Raw genomic sequence first — 13,211 nt, 5'->3', positions numbered from 1 at the left:
TTTTTGTTTTAATGAGTGTATCATTGCATATGATTGGTTTCAAGACATGCTTTATTTTCTAGTAAATAAAGTAGCTGATTTTTATTATTTTTCCTGATATAGCCATTGCACATGAGTAGCAGGCTGCAGTAAGTGCAAGAAAGCAGTTTTAGATTGCATAATTCTGCAATTAGGATAGACCATGTATTTCATACCCAATTAATCTATGAACTGTTTTCTTGCACTTTGCAGAGTTCAGCTGCCTTCCTCATAAAATGTGCACATATAAAACACATCCATAGATAAATATTGTAGTGCTTCAGAGACAAGAATTGAGTTTGTAATGTTAAGAAATTGGCTTTTTTGTTTTCTCAGAAACTATATCAAACCACATGGACTTGTAGTCAGTTCTTTGCTTCTTCGTCTTTTTTGATTGTTCTTTTTGTCTTCTATCTGAAAAACCTGAAGGACTTAGCTAAGTTTGGTCTGTATAGGAACAGTATGTTCAACGTGAATTATAAAACATATAAAAATGTTTCAAACCTCTCAGCGAGTACTGTGCTCTCCTGCAGATAAACTTAGGTCTTGTTACAGCAGTGATAGCCTGTCCGTCCTGGGACAGTGCTGAGATACTCATTCCAGCTGACTGTTCATAGTCTGGAATGATCCTGTGACCCTTGTAATTCCACTCATTGCTTGATTCTGGTTCCTAAGAGCTATGCAAACTGTGGGTAACATTTCCCTTGTACCTCCTCTGAGTAGTTTTCCTCCAGTTCCGAGAGCTGGCTGCCTGGAGGCGATTAGCAAGCTATCACAGAGCTAAAATGAGGAGCAGCTAAAACATTTGGGCATTGAACGTGCTGAAATGGGGTCTGTAGGTTCTCCTTTGGGGGACACAGCTTTTTTCAGCATTGTCCTCAGTCTTCTCTTGGTGGGCTGAAGTTTAAAAGAAACAATAGGCCTGGGGAGTAGGACTAAGCATGGGGAATATTTTTTCTTTCAACTTTGTCCTGAGATTTTGCAGCTAATGGCTTTCATCGCAGAGTTCCTTTAGGTGTGAGTAGGACTGTAGCAAGAAGAAAAGCAGGAAAGGTTAACCCCGGGGTCCTCTCCCTGAGCAGAGGTACTGTGAGTTGAGGAGCTGGGGGCTGAAGGGGACTGCTGGGGGAGACAGGAGCCAAAGGGGAAGACAAAACGGCATGATCTAAGTAGCAACACGCCTTTCTGTAGCTGTGCAGACAAATGACGAGATGTTCTCTCGTTTTTCTTTTATTTTTTTTTCCCCCAGTGGATCTGTCATATCATTTCAGGTTTGTGGCACATGTGAAAACCTGTGTCCCCGTGAAAGAACCAACGAGAATCCAGGCTTCAGCTAAGGAATAGTTTGTTGAAATAGTGTATAAAGGTTGTCATAGTAATTAAATAGTAAGTAGATTTCCTGGAGGGATCCATATCTAGGTCTTTTGTATGTAATATTGTAATCAGTTAAGCAATGTTCTTTGGGATGCATCTGGATAAAAAGCATTGAGTAAGTGTAAATTCTTTTTTTAAATTGGTGCTTTAAATCCTCCCATTTTTTATCATTGATTGTGAACTTGATTCCAGTAAAGTCATTTAACACTGTGATTAGCTGGGGAGTGTCCCTCAAGTTTTTTACTGGATTATCTCATTGAGATGCGTAGTATACTCTACCTACATGCATATTTGCATGTTAAAAATATGTTTCCAGTTTTCTAGAAAGAAACCAGTAGGCAACTTGTCCAAGAACAGAATCACTCCTGTGTTTGCTGTACTTTTCAGATGAACAGATTCTGTAATGCGTGCAGTGTGGTCTCTTGCTTGTCAGGCAGTGATTGTGCTTGATTTTTACCGTTACCAGTATCAATGACATCTCAGTTCTCACTCAATGGATTTGGAAGCTGAAAGGGACCCTAAAGGAATAGGGAGGAGGTAGTGTGACTGAACTGCTAAAAATTTTGTTCATTTGCAGTTTTTATCTGGATGTGGATGGAAAAACTGCTTATTGCACCATGAGCTGGTTACAATTGGAGGGAAAGTGCTTATTTTAATAACTTGTGGTGGAGAAACAAGCTCATAGCACTATTAAAAGACTGCAAATCTTAACATAGTAAGGAGAAATAAGTCAGAGATTGCTTACTTAAGCAAGAGTGTAGGAGGGAGGGAAGGAAAAGTGAAAAGATGCTTTCCACGTAGTGCAATTACCAGAAATGATGTGGCTGCTTTTGAAGCAGTGATTCAGTGTATTGGTGTCACCCTATTATTGCAAATCAGAGCTGTTTTTATCAGTCAGCCTTGTGAGAGGTGTGATTTCACTTCATTTGGAAACATGGGAGGAAAAAGCTGGTTTATGTCCCACATATGCACAGTAGAACTGCTGAGGATTGGTATGAAAAGAGATCGACCACGTTTGTATTGATGTCTGCATAGTGTTCCACTTTGGCTTATATTTGAAATCCTTTGTCTGTCTTACCTCTCAAGGAGTCTAAATACTGTATTTCTTTTTAAAAAAAAAAAAAAAGAAAAGAAAAAAAAGTTTGGTAACACTTTCTCCCCTAATTTAAGCAGTCTAATTTCCTCAATGTCACCAAAGTATACTTCAGCAAACAAAACACACAGTGCCTGTAGTCTACACAGAGTTACAGATGATGCACATCTGTCTTCAGTGTATTGGTGCTAAACTTTCAAAGAATCTCCATGTAATTGAACACCAGTTATATTCCGTCAAATCCAACACATTTCACTTGATAAAGGAGCGGGTAGGTAAAATTTTTATGGCTTGTGATATGCACAAAGTCAAACTGTCTGGTGGTTCCTTCCGATCTTGAACTCTGTTAATCAGTATATTGCGGATGGCCCCCAGCCCAAACACAAATTTGGGAGGACTTGTGCGTTACCTGGTGTAGCTGTTAGGCTTGAACGGCGCTCCCTGTTAGCGGGAGTGAGTGGTGAAAGTCTAGGAGCAAACTAGAACTGAAGGAATTCACGAGTAGTAGGAACAGAGACAAGTGGATGCTTCATCTTGACAGTCTGATGGCTGCACAAAACCAAAGGATTCTTGATTAATACCATTTGACCTAATTGGCATGTTCTTCCATGCTTTTCTAGACCCTTTAGGAAGACTTTCTTGAAGAGAGGCTTACTAAAATGTTTCCATCTGTGCCTTAGATCTTGGCATTAGTGTGTGCATTTGATTTACCTGAAGTCATACATTCTTCCCCCTGGTACAATGCTATGTGGAAAATTCAGTGAATTGACGAAAGGGGAGCTTCCCTGGTTTTTAAGAGGTTTTTATCTGCGTGGCATTATTGTGTCCCGCTGAAACTGAAATTGTGAAAAACCGTGTGTGTGTGTATGGGAAAAATTGCGTCTTTCCTGCTGACCTCACCATCCTCTGCTTCCATGTGCACAAGCACATACACCCACATGTACATACTGTCATACTACAAGTTTGACAGAAACCCATTAAATATGCAAATGCTGAAATCTCTAAATCTGGCTTGAAAAGACAAAGGGCTGTCACATTGCATTGAAAAATAGCATCCCTTTACTTTGCATCTTCAGAGCTTTTTTACATTCTCTTGAGAGTGTGTGTGTACACGTATGGTAGAGGTGATGGGGCAGGTCATACTTTGTTTTGTTTGCTTTTAAAGCCCAGAACTCCTTGAGAACAGGAGAGGGAAGCTCACTGCAGAAATGTTCAGTAAGATAATGCTTCTGTGTACAAATTACTTGAAAGCTATTTCACTTCCTCTGTTCCTGGAGTGGATAATTCTTGCCTTGATGTTGCCAACTAGAAGATACTGCTGAAAATAGAATGGGTTGTTCACTATTTCGACCTTTTTCTTTCTTTCCTTTTTTGTTCTTTTCCACCTTTATTGCATGGAAAAACACCAAAAATCAGAAGGCTGATGATACCTGGTTTAGGTGCTTTGGGGATTCAGTCAGTCCACTAATCTTGGAGGACTGTAGACAACTGTTGATGACTTTTAGGAGGTTTGTTTTGATTATTTGAGATAACAGGAGTTTTCCTGTTACTACTCCTCAATTTATACTCTTGAGTTTTGGAGGAGATCGTTTGTTTGGGTGGTTTGTTTTTTTTTCTTTCAGAGGGCTCCAATATTGTTCCCATAACATCAGTAAAGGCCTCAAGTTTCCTTTCGTTTCATCCATGGTTGGATTTCATGCTTATTTACTGCATTAGAGCAGAAGTGGTAGTACTGAATTGTAGCTTGATCTGTAAAACTTGATTCAGTTACGAAGAAACACATCTTGGGTATATAATAGAATGAATGACTTTCTAGCCATTGCCTGAATTGCTTTTATATCTGGACTTTTCCAACATGAATAAGATTTTGAATCAAAAGATATCAATGTTAGGAACAAGGCTTTTAATTAACAGTACAATGAATAAGTTGCTCTCTTTCTTCTTCTAACCTTGTATTTAAGTGTTTTCAGTGAATGGAGTTCATTCTTGTTAAAAAAAAAAAGGCAAAAAGAAAATAAATAAAGCTTGGAGGTATGAGGACTTCAGGTTGTGCTCTTGCTTTGCATAGGTTTCCTGTTCTGTTGCATGACACAACTTCTGTTGTGCTGTTGATATGTAGCACTTTTCAGTAGGTCTGTTAAATTGTGCAATGCATTTTTTTTTATATTGACAACCAAAACAATAAAGGTTATTTTTTGGAAGAAAGTGGTTGTAATGCCTTTATTTTCTAACTGAATGTGGGGAAACGGTAAGTGGAATTGTTCCTGAACGGGCACCAGCACCTGCCATCCTTTTTGCAACTCTGAAAGATGACAAGGGATCATTTCCCCATTTAGCAGTGCTGAAGTTACCCGCTGGGATTTGTGTGTTTGGCTTTCCCATTGCAAGGCTCATGTCCTCTGCTGAGTTCTGAAGCTTGGGCTCCTCTTACGAAGCTCAGTGCATCCTTGGGCCTTGGCTGAAAGAATCATCTGACTCTGAGCTTACTTGGAGCTTACAGGTGATTTCTTTTTCTCATGCACTGGCCACCAGGCTGTGTTTGCGTTCTGCTGCGTTGTTCCCTGTCTCTCCAGAGGAAACATGATCCAGATTAGCAAAAATTGAAAATTACCTTCTGTAGTCAGCTCCGCTCTCCTTCACCGAAGCAGCTTTGAGACTGGGGATGAACAGGTGGGCTGAGGTATCATCTCCACAGGTCCAGGTGTCTGCAGAGTGTACATTTTTCTTCACCCTAAATAACCAGTGAGCTTGCTCTTTCACATTTTGCATAACAGTTTTCCAAATGGATTGAAGTTCTGATGTGTTCCTAAGGTGATCAGAACCTTGTTGTTGTTAATGATACTAAGCATAACAGTGAGAGCAAGCTCCTTCAACAAAACTAAACAGGCAAACATCTCTTTATTTCTGCCTTTACTTCTGACAGGCTAGTAATTCAAAGGTAGCCCTGGTATTTCTCCAAGAAACAAAAAACTCTGGAGCCTGTAGGGGCTGCGCCAGTGCCTTGAGCCCTGATGGTCCTATTTTCTTGCCAGCTTGGATGTGGGGTTCTTGGCTGACATGCTGCCTGGACGGGGGACAGAGCAGCACTGAGGTTGGATAACACGGTATTCCCATGGAACTGATGTCAGTGTTCAGTACTGAGCTGCCAAAGTGCATTTAAAAAAAAATGAAATGACATTTCATCTTTGCCTGCAATGAATGATTTTTGGTTTTCCTTGGTAGGACACTTCAGTTCTGTGCTTCAGTTACTGCCTCACTGGTATATTGGATTTTCTTGCATAGTGGAAGCAGCATTGGGTGACTGAGACTCTAGGTGAAGCGAAAGGTAATAGATGAGTGAAGAGAGGGATTTTATTTTGACTCATTGCACAAGAATAAATGCTGGTTAATCTCCTCCTAGTGACTGATGGCTTTGACATAATACAGCTTATGAGAACTTTTGATGAGTCAGGCCTGCGGTTCCAGGACAGAAATTTTCTAACTGTGTGCATTTTTTTTATATATCTCTAGCTTAATGTCACCTAAAGCATTCTGGTGGGGAGGCAGCGAGTAACAGTGCTGTTTAAACAGCAATAAACCAGCCTGACTTTACTCTCAACCAAGCGCTGGAGGTGGCCAGTGTCACTGCAGTGATGCTATCAAACCTGTCTGGGAGGAAGCTGCGGCGGCAGAGCTGTTTCTAGTGCTCTAGAAACACTACTGATGTATGTTGATTTTTGGGGTGATTTCAGTGAGGCTGGTGTAACTAGCTGATGTGCCAAAAGACATTTATAGAAATGGCTTATTTTTGTGGCTGATTTTGCTAACCCTTTGCTCTATGGAAATTACACCAAATGAAATCACTGCTGTAAGGGAATTGGCAGTCAGTGGGTAAACAGCTCAGGGCTCTCTTTTATCTGTAAAAGAATGGAAAGCAATGTTCATTAGACGTGTAATGTTTCATTTTTTTAACCTTTTTTTAACAAGCTTATCTCTGCCTATTCTAATCCCTGAGGACTTTCTCCTCCTGAGTGTGCTCGTCACCAGGAGGTGGGCAGACAGACAATGGGTGTTGGGGAAGTTCCTTGCGTGCAAACACAGAAGAGTCCCCATTGTCATCCAGAGAGACTTTTAATGTGTTCCTGACTCAGAACAAGGTGTGTGGATCGCAAACCCCAATACCTTTCCATCACAAAATGAAAACAAACCCACGAAAGACTAGACTTGTCACGTCCCTAAGTCCTGCTGGTGTCTGCCCTTTTGAAACTTCCTGCAAAGCCCATCCCTGACTTTTCCACCTCAACATTCCTCGTAGGCCTTGAAAGCCAACGGCTTCATTTTCAATAAGGATAAATGGGGAACTGCTTGGCAAGAAAGCTTTGCCGGTGACCACCTCATAATGCCAGCAGCGATGCACCATGTGGCGCGGGTGCCTCCCCCAGCTTCCCTCCGGGGCTGAGGAGGATTTCTCCGAGCCCTGATGATCCTGAAAGGCTACAGATCCGCAGATGCTTTCATGCTGTTCTGCCTGAGGCTGGCAGCCTTCTCCTCGGGACTGAGTTGTTGAGCCTGTCTGTGAACGCTCAAGTCATCTTCTTAGAATCCCTGGCTTCAGTGTGAGCTTTTGAGCACTCTGCCTTGGGCACGAGCAGCAGTGGTCCTGGGAGTCTCTTGCAAAGGAAGCCACGTAGTGACCTCTGCATTAGGGCTAGTGTTGACGCTCCCATCTTCTCTTTACTGTGCAGTCCAAGCTCAGTCATCCAACAGGCGACTAACATGTTTAATGCCCCTCCTCCCTTTTCTGAAGCTACCCTATCTTCTCAGAGAAGGGGGAAGAGCTTTTCAAAGAAGCTTCTGTATGTGCCTGAGGTTGGCAGGGAACCAGCTGTGCCAGGATAGATGGGAGGACGGTGCCTGAGCAGCTGCACATCCATAGGCTGCCAACAGAACCTAAAGAAACTCTGTCTGACACCACCAGTGGCTGTTTGCTACGTGAGCTTGCAGAAATATGCATAATGCAGATGTCAGAAGTGCTTTGGTGATACAGCAGTGTCACTGTGCATCGGACTATCTACAGTTGCTGTCTGTGTCTCGTTTACCTAGCCCTGCACTTAGATTCTCATTCTGACTCCTCGGGGAGGTGCTGGCCATCGCTTCCTGACCTCGGCTCTTTGATGTCTGATGTTCTGGCATCAGCCAGCCCATCTGCCTTGCTGCATCTCCAATGCTTATGGCAAAGCACCGTTCTGTTTCAAGCATGTGTGAGGAGAACGGTGGCTTGCCACAGTTTTGCATCAGCTTGCGCCTCCCTGCTTCAAGCGTGTATCCCGTCTGTGTAAGCTCGGATTTAGGGCTGAGCCTGCAGGGCTGGCAGTAGAATTCTGTGCCCCTGTGGGGAAGAACAACTTTTTCAGGTTGCTCTTCCCATGACATGAATCAGGACAGATCATTTGACTCATGAAACCTCTTGTTTGAGCTTCTGTGGAAATCTTTTTTTTTTTTTTTTTTTTCTTTTTTCCCCCCTTTCCTGGGAAAATACTTTCTTTTAGCTATTTACGTATTCAGAAGGTGAAAGAAAAGATGTGCACGTGGGAAGAAACCACAGCGAGTGGCCTTCTGTAATCCTCTGGTTCAGCAGGGTTTAAGTGGTTTGTGTCAACCGTTGGAAGGGTGATGTCTAAGCCCTCAGGATGCAAATATCATCCTGCTCGTAGTGGTTTGCTGACCCTACCTGATTGGGTCAGCAGATGTTGCTTCTGCCTTGGGGATACGCGCATCCCCAGTCAGTGATCCTTTTCCATTCAGTCTTCTTTCTCTATTAAAAATGAAGGGCATGAGATTGGAATGGCACCTGTCGGACCCTGGAAAAAAAAAATTGGTAGACCTGCAACTAAGCGGAGTAATTTGAAAGTGAGCCTCAGCCACCAGTGTGGCTTCTTCTCATGGGGGTTTGCGCTGAGACCGCCAGGCCTGGCAGGTGCCTTTCCGATGCAGAAGATGTCATGAGAAGATACCAACCTTTGATCTCACGGTGCTTGCACGGGTCAGAGGGGTGGTTTATTAAAGCGTTCTTTGCATTCACGATGTGCCAGTGTGGCACTTGTGTTAACAGCAGAAACCAGGGTGATGGTCTCGGCTCTGCCCGTAGCCTTCTGCTTGTCACCGCTATGTGGCATCCCCACAGTGGTGTCTCAAATTGGTTCCTTGTGGGGGGAATTCTTCCCCTGGCTCCAGCAAGGAGCTTTGTCCCTCTGTTCCTCTTGGGAAGCCGGAATGCTTTTCTCAGACCCCCCTAGACTGGTGCTTTTGGGCACTGGCAGGGACTCGGGTGATGTCAAGAAATCACTCCTGGAGAAGTCTGGGCAGCGTGGGGCTGGTTCTCCAGCAACGAGGGGAGGAACACGACAGCTGCCTTGGCATTGAAGGCACGGTCCTGAAGAACCCCCCCAGCCGAAGGGTGAGTTAGGCAGGGATTTTGCCTTGAGAGGATTCGATAGGAGGACGGAGGAGATGAACCAGGACCAAAATCCCTCGCTCCAGCTCCTCTTGGGCTTTTGACAGCCTCGCAGAGAAGGAGCGCTGTGCCACCGGGCTGCAGGGGCTCAGTCCAGCTGCAGTTCCCTGGATGTTCAGAGCACAAAGCTGAGTATTCCTGAGCATCACAGCTGTGTGCTGGTATGGACCACCATCATGGACACAGGGGATGGCAGGAGAAAGAGGAGTAATACTTTACTTGTGATTTAAGTGGGTGTTTCACATCAAATTATTTTTTTAGTATCGGTAAATAATGTTAATTTTCAGAACCAATTTTTTTAATAGATAAATAATTGTTCATTTTGGAACTGATTCTAATGCTTAGACTGGCTTGAACTTTGTATGCTAATTTAGACTAAAATAATTTTGGTATTATTAACCTTCCTATTATTTGGGACAATCAGGTGTTGCTATGAAATAAAAGAAAACCAAGTATATAGCAAATCCTATTGCTCCTGGACCATATGAGTGTCTTTGCTCTGCCGCCAGCTCCAGGAGCGGTTGTTAGCTCAGCCACGCTCCGGTGTGCTCGTTGTGCACAAGCTAATCCAGCACCTTTCCAGCAGAGCTGGTGCTGGCTGTGAACTGGGAAAACTGGTAAATCTAACCTGGGCTCTGGAGCTGTGTTGCAGAAGCCACAATAATTCAGCCTTCAGAAGCCAGGGCTGATGAGAAAATAATTTACCTACAGGTGCATCCAAAGGAGGAACCAGGTGGGAGCTGAAGAAACACAACTGCTTCATGTCTATGAATAAAATGGGTGGGAAAGGAGGGTATGTGGTCTTTCCAATTTTTTTTAACATAAGGAACAACTAGTTCAATTTTCTGTTTAGTATAACGCTAGGCTTTCAGTGCAAAAAAAATATTGTAACGAAGAATTACACAGTAAAAAGAGAATCCAGCAATATTAGTTTTATAGAATTTTATTTTAATTCAATTCCAGGTTCTATCCAAACATAATGACAGTGAATACTAAAACCATTCACCTACTAAGTAGCAAATATATCATTCACCTCTTTCAATATTGAAATATAAAAATTAAAAATCTGAATAAATAGATAAAAAAATATAAACCCGCTTAAATAGATTTATAAAAATAGATGTATTATATAAATTCATAAATACAATTCACTAGCAGAGAGAGAAACACCAAATCAGTTTACTGACAACTTTTTGAAAATCAATTGCAAGACAAAAATACAATGTTAAAATTACTGAAATCATGCTTTCCTGTTTGCTTATTTATGTTATGATTGGTTAATTAAACCATTCTGACATACATTAGTCCATCCTTTTTATATGCTGTTGCAGATAAAACAGTATAAATAGTTTTATAATAAATACAATCAATAACTTAAGACATTAATCCTTTAAATATTAAATTAAACTAGATTCTATAGTTATAATATGTAGAATAGCAAGCACATTATCAATGTTCAGTATCACACTGATCACATAACTACTGATGGGTCACATTTAGCCAAATTTCTAGTATCATATTTTTTCATCCTGACATATTACATTCCTGCTCAGTACATTTTTGTTGTATTTTTCATAAATTCTTCAAATTTCTGTAAAATCCACCAGATGTACCTCTTCTTGTCTGCCGTTTTCATGCCCTGGACCTGGCTGTAATCCATCTGTGGAAGGTTCTCGTTCTTGCACGTATAAGGCGCAGCTCTTTCAGTCAACGTCACATTGAGTTGGTTGATACTTGCATCGACGAGCCGAGTTAAATTCTTACCACATGTTAATTCTATATCGCTTCTCAGGTTTTGCAATGCGTTGTAAAAAATGTGGAAAACACAGCAATCTGCCTCAAAAGCCGGGCAGCTGGGTATGTTCTTTACCATGTCTTTGGCTGGGGAGTCAGCGGTTATCCAGCTCAGGGTCTGGGGCGTTACAGAGCTGCACACGTTCTGTAGGGGGGGAAGAGGAGAGAGAAATTATTAATCTTTCGGTTTACATCTTTCCTGGTAGTCACTTCACGTTTCAATGTCTAGCACATACACTCCTATCTTTCAGTTTGGGTGGACTTGGGGTTTTTTTATTGTTCAATAGCTGTATTAACACCTACACTGTTTTTATCGCGTGGGTATGGTGCACGGTCTGTGGCCAGGACTGTGCAGTGCTTTCTGTCTTAATACCCTGCTTGGCTTTGTTTTTGGCTTTTCTAAGTCTTGGGGTTTTTTTCCTTTGTTCTACGGGCAAAATTTACTCATGCAAGAGGTTTCCTTTGGTCTGAGCGTGTTTTCGTCTGTTTCAGCAGAAATGGTTTTGATTTCAAGAATGATTTCAGGGGAAATGTTTATGTTGATTTTTACCAACATACCCTTGGGAACACGCTCCCGGGAGTTGACATTCCTCTGAAGCATTGACACTTGGGTTCAAGTGTCCACCTCCAAGGAAAGGATAGGTGAGCAAGATTCCCAGCAGAAGTGCTCCTGACTGCCCTAGTACTAGGATCAGACTGAAGAGCAAGGCAATTCTCTCCACGTTTCCAGTGATCTAACTAGTTTCCTCCAAAAAGATGCCTGCTTCGAGCCCGACGTGACTGAGGAGACCAAGAAGGAACAACGCCTTTAGCCTGGAAGATCACAGCTAGCAAATGACTGAGGCAAAGTCACCCAAGCTTTCCCCGGCTGTCCCAGACATTGCTCCAGCTCTGCCCTAAAACAATGCGGTGGAAACACTTCCCTTCTTGTATGGAATACAGCAGAGAGACTATTTTAGGTTCTAACCCAAATACTTCTTTTCTGATGATCTTTCTAGTGTTTTCTTGTAATTCAAGAGGTACCGCCACAGACATAGAGACAACAAATGCAAAATAGTATACTTACGTAGCTCTTCAACAAGGCAGTTGCTTGCCTTTCTATCACTGATGCTAAGGGCTTTATTCTGGTAGTAAAATGCTTCTGCCTCTGTCCTGTTGTAGTTTTGCTTTCTTCTGAGACAGCTGTTGGTGCCAAGGAGCCCAGGGGAACCAGTGAACAGAAGAGGAAGATCACAAAGATGTTGATCTCTGCTTTCAAATGAAGAGGAGGAAGAAAAAAAAAAAAAAAAACAACCAACAACCAGAATACGATTAGTTTCAAGCCTCCATATTATTTTTGCAAAACTTCCTGGGTTTAGGTTAAGTCGTACCCACCTGCTCGGCGCTTCATGGCAGGTGCGGGGAGCAGCTGGCTTGGCTGAAAGCTGCTGGGTGTTGGTGTTCAAGCTGCTAGGTGCCTAGAGTGCTGTAGATGTGGACAGCCGAGCTGCATTTAAATACCATGGAGTTCTGCGTCAGTGGCTCCTGCATGTTGGTTTTGTTGTTTTGGGGGTTCATGGGTTTTTTTGCTGGTGATAGTCGGGGTTTTTTTTAGTTTTTGAAAGATTACATCAAAAGTTGGTTCAAACGCGTCTTCGCTGATTGTGATCTAGGTGCAGTTTCAAACTGACACAGATGGTGTCCCGTATAATCTATCTGATGAGGGGTTCAGGATGCTGGGCTTAGCCATCCCATCTAAATCCTTGGGCTCGTCAAAATGTAGGATTTAGAACATAAACCAGGTTTTTAAGATGTGGTTGGAGCACACAAGCGCATTATTGGTGCCCAAAGCCAGCAACCTTCTCCTGCAGGGCCAACGTGGCAGTGGGCTAACGCGGGAGGTGAAAAAGCCACTGAGGGGCTTGTGTGCAAGGCAGGTCAGGCTGACACAGAAATCTTTTGCTGGATGTCTGTCAGATTCTGTCCCGAAGGGGTGACCCCTTCACGTAACCCAGAAGAGGACGTCCAACATCCCACCTCCCCCTTTCCATCGCCTGTCTCTCCAGCTCCCCTGAGGCTGTTTTCCATTTCCAGTAACTGAATGCAGGAAATTCTCATACACACCAAAACTGGGGAAAATCATTCTTAGGATTCCAAGTATGAGGCTGTGCTCGGAAGAGGACCTGCTGAACTGATCGTTGAGGGCAGAGGAAGCCCCTATGAACATGCCTTCGTGGAAATGCGAAGTGACACATACACACTTGTACTTCCCACCTCTGTGATAAAAGATATGCCTGGAAGGTGGTTAGAGATTCAGAGATGAATGCATGTCAAGTCAACAGAAAACTTCCAAGGAACATCTTGATGTCAAAAATAATCGGTCCTGCTTTCCATACAAAATAATCTGTCTCAGAAAATAAAAAGCTTGGTGTGCGCATGAGCTCCTCTGAAGCACCTGGC

The sequence above is a fragment of the Falco naumanni genome, chromosome 1 (assembly GCF_017639655.2).
Source record: "Falco naumanni isolate bFalNau1 chromosome 1, bFalNau1.pat, whole genome shotgun sequence".
NCBI classification, from domain to species: domain Eukaryota; kingdom Metazoa; phylum Chordata; class Aves; order Falconiformes; family Falconidae; genus Falco; species Falco naumanni.
Note: the sequence above shows the minus strand (reverse complement) of the source record.